Below are 7,122 nucleotides of genomic sequence, written 5' to 3' on the forward strand. Positions count from 1 at the left end.
TGAGCCAATCAGAGCCAACTTATCAGCCAGTCAGCACCCTTTTCTCTTGTCCTGTTGTATAAATTGTTGTGCTTGTTTGAAATTTGACATTCTTGCATTTGTCCACGGTCCTAGATGAAAACATTGACAAACATGACTCTCTTTTCAGCAATAGTCCAGTTCTTCACAACCAAGCAACTCATTTTACACAATGAACCATACCTGTGATACTATATCAAAATGTAACATCATCAATCCAGTCTATAATAAATCCCTGGTAAAGTATAATAACTGCCAATCAAAAGTACACTTTCACTTTCTAGGTTACACAGTGCCACCATTGACAAAAGGGTGTAATTACAATGAGATGTACTTACTTTAAAAAATGCATTATTAATGTAGATATAGGATGTGTTAAATGGTCACGTATAGGCTACTCCCCTTCAGTGGCCCTCGATTTCCGGGTGTAATTTTTTTTTGAAAAAGGGAAGCAAGTTTTAACTTGCCTGTCTCTCCTCCGATGTGGGATACTGCAGCAGGTAAAACAAGGCAGAAGACTACTAAAATGTTCCACACCAGATTGGCAATACCTCATGGTGAGGAAAAAAAACATGGCAGAGCCCACCAGATGGTCAACGCCTTTCCTGTAATTGAATTTCTCGTAGGAGAATTCCATAAGTAAAGGCAGTTGATGGTGGAATATCTTTCCAGAACAATCATGGAAGCGGTGGCCCCCCTTCGGTTAACCTCGGAGAAAGTTAACCTTCTCCTTTGAATATCCTCTTTGCTAATTCTATGATTCTATGATTCTAGTTTTGATTGATCCAGAGTCATTCTGTCTGTATTTCTTTGTTCTTGGTTCTTTGTCTCAACTTTAAAAAGTTGAGTTATGTGAATTCTTAATTGCTCTCCCTTGAAATCCTTGAGAGTGAGTTAATTTATGAACTAAAACCTGCCGTTGCTAACCCTCCCGAGGTGGACCAGGCCCACTGGACACTATGACAGAAGCCGGAATCCGGTCATAGTCTGCCTTCATAGATTTCTCAATAAAGAGTGGATCTTGAAATGGGTGAAGGGCACGAGAGAAAGCTATTGGGAAGGGCACCATGTTCGAATTTACCAAGACATCAGGGATGGTAGCGCTTTACAAAAATAAGGTGCAGATCGGATTGGTGTACCAGCTCCATTGTGGGTCATGTTTAAAAACAACGACCATTACTTTAATATGCCGGAGGAGGTGAATGGCTTAATGAGGAGCAGCAGACTAGGAAAGATGTGATTGTGGTTATGGGATGTTTTGGAGTTTGTTGAATTTTGGATGTTCCAGTTCCTGTCACTGTTTGTGTTTTAGATATTTGGGCTTCCATTTTCTTCTCCTCACACATAACAGAATGGAGTAGTTTGATTGGTCAATGGGGGAGTGTGGACTCTTATTTTTTTTCCCCTGATACATACTTTGGTCTTGGTTTGGATGAGGGACTTGGGTAAGTGGGTGTCTAACTCTTTCTGGTTGGGTTTTCTTTTTTTCCCCACTCTCTCTGACTTAGTGGATGGGGGCTGCCTAACTATCCGTTCTGCTAGTTTTTTTTTTTTTTTTAATTATTTTTATTCAGATTTTTGTCAAAAACATAATTTTTTTGCATAACCATACCCAACAATTAACAGAACAAAATAAATGTTAACCATATATACACAGAAAAGAACAATACAATGTAACGGTTACACCCCCGCCCCCCCCCCCCCCCCCCCCAGAAACCACCCTATCCTGTATCCTGCGCGGGGGTAGCAGCGGAATTGATACATCCTGTTTTTTCAGAAAGGCGCGTACCTGAAGGTATCTGAAAGCGTTTCCACGGGGCAAACTGAATTTCTCCTCCAGCGCTTTCGGGCTGGGAAAGGTCCCGTCTATGAACAGGTCCCCCATCCTTTTAGTGCCTGCCCTATGCCAGCTTTGAAACCCTCCGTCTATCTTGCATGGGACAAATCTGTGATTGGTGCATATCGGGGTCCGGACTGAGGCTCCCTCCACCCCCCTGTGCCTTCTCCACTGACCCCAGATCTTTAATGCTGCCACCACCACCGGACTGGAGGAGTAGCGGGCCGACAACAACGGCAGAGGTGCCATTACAAGTGCCCTTAGGCTGGTACCTTTGCATGAGGCCGCCTCTAACCGCTCTCACATCGCCCTCCCCCAATACCTATTTCCTAATCATGGCTATGTTAGCCGCCCAATAGTAGCTGCAAAAGTTCGGCATGTCTATATTCTCTGAACGGGCACTAACGCTATGGATTGGCTTTGCCCTATTCTTATTTAGGGTGCCTGTCTGTTGGTTTCTCTGCTGCTTCTGGGGCGCTTGACACTCTCGTGCAAAGTGTCCTAATTGTCCACAGTTGTAACATTCCTGGGATTTTGGTTGTGGTGGGCTGTTCCTCCCCTCATTTACCCATGCGGGGTTCTGGTGCGCTTTAACTGAATTCATGTCTGCCTGCTCTTCCTCGGGTTTCGCAAATGCGGTTTTGCCTTGGACGGATTGCTCCCAAGCGCGGGACAATCTCTTCAAAACCCATTTCTCGTTATGGGCCTCATCTGAGGGGTCATAATTTGAGCAAGCTCTCTGTCCTGCGTCTGTCGCGTGAGAAACTAGGATTCGAGTCCATTTGGCCATGTTATCTGGGGACAAATGGACGCGGCCAACTCTCCGAAAACTGCTGTGAAATGTATCCACAAGCGTCCAGCAAACGCTGTGGGGTGCTCTGTCTTCTTTTGCCTGCACTTGTTTAGGCCTTCTACGGGGTCTCCTCTGTTATAGCCGATCGTATCTAAGATCGCTGTGTGATCGCTCTTGGAGTGTGCCTCCCCCTACATTCTTGGGTCGGGAAGGGCTGCCATGACTGAAGGGTCGAGGCTTAAAACTGTGAGCTTCACTTGTTCCTTTTCGTCCAGGCCATATATGGTAGCCTGCTGTTTAACTCTAGCAAAAAACTAGTGGGGGTCTGATGTGGGAAGGAACGGTGTAATTTTTTCACACGCATCCTGTAATTGGGTCACAGTTAACGGGGTTGTATACAGGAAATCTGAGTCTCCTTCTGCTGCGGCCCTGCGGTGTGTGGTTACAGGGTTCATGGGGGTGTGTTCTGTCTGTTCAGTCGGGGGTTGGGGTGATTTTCTCTTTCGGGGGTTTTCTTGCGTACATGTCCCATGTACGTATCTGTGGGCAGTCTCATTTAACTCCTGCCAATTGGGGCCGTTTTCCTGGTCTAACTGGGGTCCAAAAGTATTTTGAAACCCATTCTGAACGGAAAGCAGAGATTGCAATTCTGCAATTTGCTTCGGGCACTTTGCGTGATCTACCAAGCTCTGCCTTTGTTCCGTCGTGGAAATGTGGAGCGCTCGTAGGGCTGCTTTCAAATCATTGCACTGTTTCAGCAATTTCTCTACCTGTTGCTCGGTTTCTTGTCTTACCAAGACCGCACGTTGCGTGTCCTGGTAGGCCTTATCATATTGGGTCTGAAAACTACTCAAATGGGCGAGACAAGACTGGTGTGCCCACTTGGCATCATCCACCTCTCTGTCCCTCACTGCTAACTGTTCTCTCAAATCTTTATTCTCTTTCTCAAGCTCGCTCACATCTCCCTCACTATTTCTGTCTCTCTCCTCTATCTCTCTACGGAGCGTCCTAACAACCCACTCTGTGCCTCGCAATTGTGCCAAGCAGGACACAATTGCCATCGGCTTGCGTGCTTTCCCTAAGCTCTTCTTGTTGATCTCTGACAGGTTCTCCCACCAAGTATGTCCTATAATCCCAGGACCTGTTTCAGTATTCGCGCAGAATTCGCTCCAAAGGGGCCATTCTTTCCCTTTGAGGTACTTTCTGATTTCCTCTTTCCATACGGGACACTGTCCTACTTTACTGGTCGCTGCGACCTCAAATTCATAAGGCGTTCCATTGCCTTCATTGCCATTTTCTCTAGCTGGGTTCTCTACTGGATTTGGAACAGGAGGTGATAAAGTGGTGATGTAAACATGGGTACGGCTTACGCTATTTTCCGGCCTACAAAACTCCCGACGGTTTTATGTAACAAAATCTCTCAGGTTTACCTTATATCCCTGTTAATATGCATGCATTAACACACTTCCGAATCTCAGAGGTTTGATCAGTATTGTTCTTACATTTGTGGTTTTTCTGTTTCTAATTGGATTCCAATTCCAATGAGTTCTCTCAGAGTGGGTAGGCCACTTCTAAGTCGAGTCCCGACAGAAGTCACCAGTAAATGTTGCAAATTGTTTTCTCTTAATTTGGCTCTGAATATGGCGGCCAATATGGTCGCCTTCCTTAATTCTAAGTACATTCGCTCTAGAGTCGGCAGGTATCTTTCGATACCGCCACAAGGTTCAAAACCAAATACTGATCAAAGACAAAGACTCGATACGCCAATTAGTAATGCTCATTTATTTACACACACAGTCAAATATATTCATGCATAAACTCTACAAACTAAACTACTGCTAAAAGCTTATACTTAGCCCACTCAGTCAGAGGAACAATGGCCGTTGTTCGGTTCTGAGGCTGCTGGGGTCGAGTTGGTACAGAATAACAGCTAGTGGCGTCTGTCTCATAGCGTGCATTGACCTTGGACTTACTTGTTCTGATGTTGCTGTTGGGCAGGTCTCTCCTTGGTGAGAGCCGGGGCAGCAAGAGAGCGATCTCTCTTGGGAGATTCTTCTTTTACCAAAAAGGGGCTTTACGTGCTTTGAACTTGGCCCCAATTAATTGGGCCGTTCCCAATCATTCTCATCGATTTCCTCCAATAGAGGTGTGGGTGCCCTGATTGCTGGGCGTGTCCTAGGTGGCCGTTGGCCTGCTTTGTTCTGGTCTCCTCTGGCGCCGGGGTGTCTGTCTTGGTATTGTTTACTTAAATGTTACCTTTTTGTTCCCGGGGATGGCTCATTAGTATGGAAATGGTTTGCAGTTTTGGTCTTGTCTGGGAGCTATGGCTCCAATCAACAGACAAACCTTGCACCTGCTTGCTTTCTCAGTATTGTCCATTTTCCCTGCAATCTTTGCAAAGTGTCCATTTTGTAATCGGGAAGTGGCCATCGCAGATGGCTACAATGCATATGCGAAGATCTCCAGAAGGTTTCTTAACACAGACAATGGAGCTAACCCAGTCAGTCGGCTGTGTAACCCGCGATATGACGCCTTCTGACTGCAGTCTGTTGAGTTCTGCTTTCAACTTCTCCCGCAGTGGAGCTGGAACCCTCCTGGGCGGCTGAATGATGGGTTTGGCATCTGTCTTCAGCATGATTTTGTATTGGCAGGGTAAGGTGCCCATGCCTTTGAATACGTTGGGGTATTCTTGTAGCATGCTGTGGATTTTAGCTTCCAGGCTTGATGGATCCTGGGTGTGCATGTAAATGCGTTGCACCAGCCGCAGGTCTTTGCAGGCCTGAGCGCCTACCAGTGATGATTTATTGTCGTCTACAATCTCGAATCGTAGCTGCTTGCGTATCGTCTTGCTGTCCACCCAGAGATGGCACAATCCCTTTGAGGCGATCTGATTGCGGTTGTAGACTTCCGGTTGCGGCTATGCGGAGCTAAGCCGCACATTCGGCGGCTCCCGCTAAAACTGACTTTTGGGTTCTCCAGAGGAGCCCCAACGGCAATTTTTCGACGACTTCCAGTGTGGGAAGGTGATAGCAAGGTCCACCCCCCATAGTATATGGATTGGACCAGGAGCGGAGCGGTCAAAAAAGCGTTTTTGGAGCAGCGAAAAGTGCGAGGGAGAAAAAACAAGATGGCGGCGGGCAGAGATCAAGCGGCATGGGTGCAGGAGCAGCAGGAGTTTCTCAAGCGCTGCTTTGAGGAGCTGAAGAAAGAGGTGCTGGCGCCAATGCTGACGGCGATCGAGGGGTTAGTGGAGGACCCAGAAGGCCAAGGGGCGGCGATCCGGGAGGTGCGGGAAAAAACCACGGAGAACGAGGATGAGATCTTGGGCCTGGCGGTGAAGATGGAGGCGCACGAGGCGCTGCACAAGAGGTGGGCGGAAAGATTCGAGGACCTGGAGAACAGGTCGAGGAGGAAGAATCTTCGGATTCTGGGTCTCCCTGAAGAAGTGGAGGGGGCCGATGCTGGGCATATGTGAGCACGATGCTCAACTCGCTGATGGGTGCGGGGGCCCCTCCAAATCCCCTGGAGCTAGAAGGGGCTCATTGGGTCCTGGCGAGGAGACCCAAGGCCAACGAGCCGCCAAGGGCGGTAGTGGTGAGGTTTCACCGTTTCGTGGACAGAGAGTGTGTCTTGAGATGGGTCAAGAAAGAGCAGAGCAGCAGGTGGGAGAACACGGAGATCCGAATCTATCAGGACTGGAGTGCAAAGGTGGCAAAGAAGAGAGCTGGTTTTAATCGGGCCAAGGAGGTGCTCCATCGGAAAGAGGTGAGGTTCGGAATGCTGCAGCCAGCGCGATTGTGGGTCACATTTCAGGATCGACACCACTACTTCAAAACGCCTGAGGAGACTTGGACCTTTATACAAACTGAAAAGTTGGACTCAAACTGAGGGTTTGTAGTTGTGGGGGGGATGCCGGTTGTGTACAGGGTTTTAGCTTTGCGTAGGGAATGTTCCACGGGATGAGGGGGGGGGGTGGAGGAGCATACGCTGATTGCTGGGGAGGGGGATTCCCACACGGGGGGGTCAATGGACGGTGGGGGAGGCCGGGGTCAGCAGGAGTCAGCTGACTTACGGGAGTGTTATGGGGGGAGCAAAAGAGCTAGATACGGATCTAGCGGGGGGCAGGGGAGGGGGGAGAGGGGGGGGGGGGAAATAGGGTTGCTGCTGCATTGGCCAATGGGGAACTGGAAACAGAAGAGGTGGTCGGGGCGGGGGGCCCCCGTCTGGGGGACTGGAGAGTGCGGGAGGCGCGGGCACGGGACTGGCCTAGAAAGGCGATGGCTAGTCGGAGGGGCCTTAATGGGCCGATTAAGAGGGCCCGAGTGTTCGCGCACTTAAAGGGACTGAAGGCAGACGTGGTCATGCTTCAGGAGACACATTTGAAGGTGGCAGACCAGGTCAGGTTAAGAAAGGGATGGGTAGGACAGGTATTCCATTCGGGTCTGGATGCAAAGAACAGAGGGGTGGCAATACT

The 7,122-nt window shown here is 48.8% G+C and overlaps 1 protein-coding gene across 1 annotated transcript in view; it reads right to left on the minus strand.

Annotated features, from left to right (window-relative positions):
- tbk1 (TANK-binding kinase 1) overlaps positions 1 to 220 on the minus strand; it is a 115,997-nt gene extending 115,777 nt beyond the window's left edge. The window contains exon 1 of the mRNA XM_072484995.1: positions 202 to 220. The gene's annotated coding sequence lies outside the window, so the exon portion shown is untranslated. The remainder of the gene's footprint in view (positions 1 to 201) is intronic.
- Positions 221 to 7,122: the final 6,902 nt, after the last annotated feature.

The sequence above is a fragment of the Scyliorhinus torazame genome, chromosome 19 (assembly GCF_047496885.1).
Source record: "Scyliorhinus torazame isolate Kashiwa2021f chromosome 19, sScyTor2.1, whole genome shotgun sequence".
Taxonomy (NCBI): domain Eukaryota; kingdom Metazoa; phylum Chordata; class Chondrichthyes; order Carcharhiniformes; family Scyliorhinidae; genus Scyliorhinus; species Scyliorhinus torazame.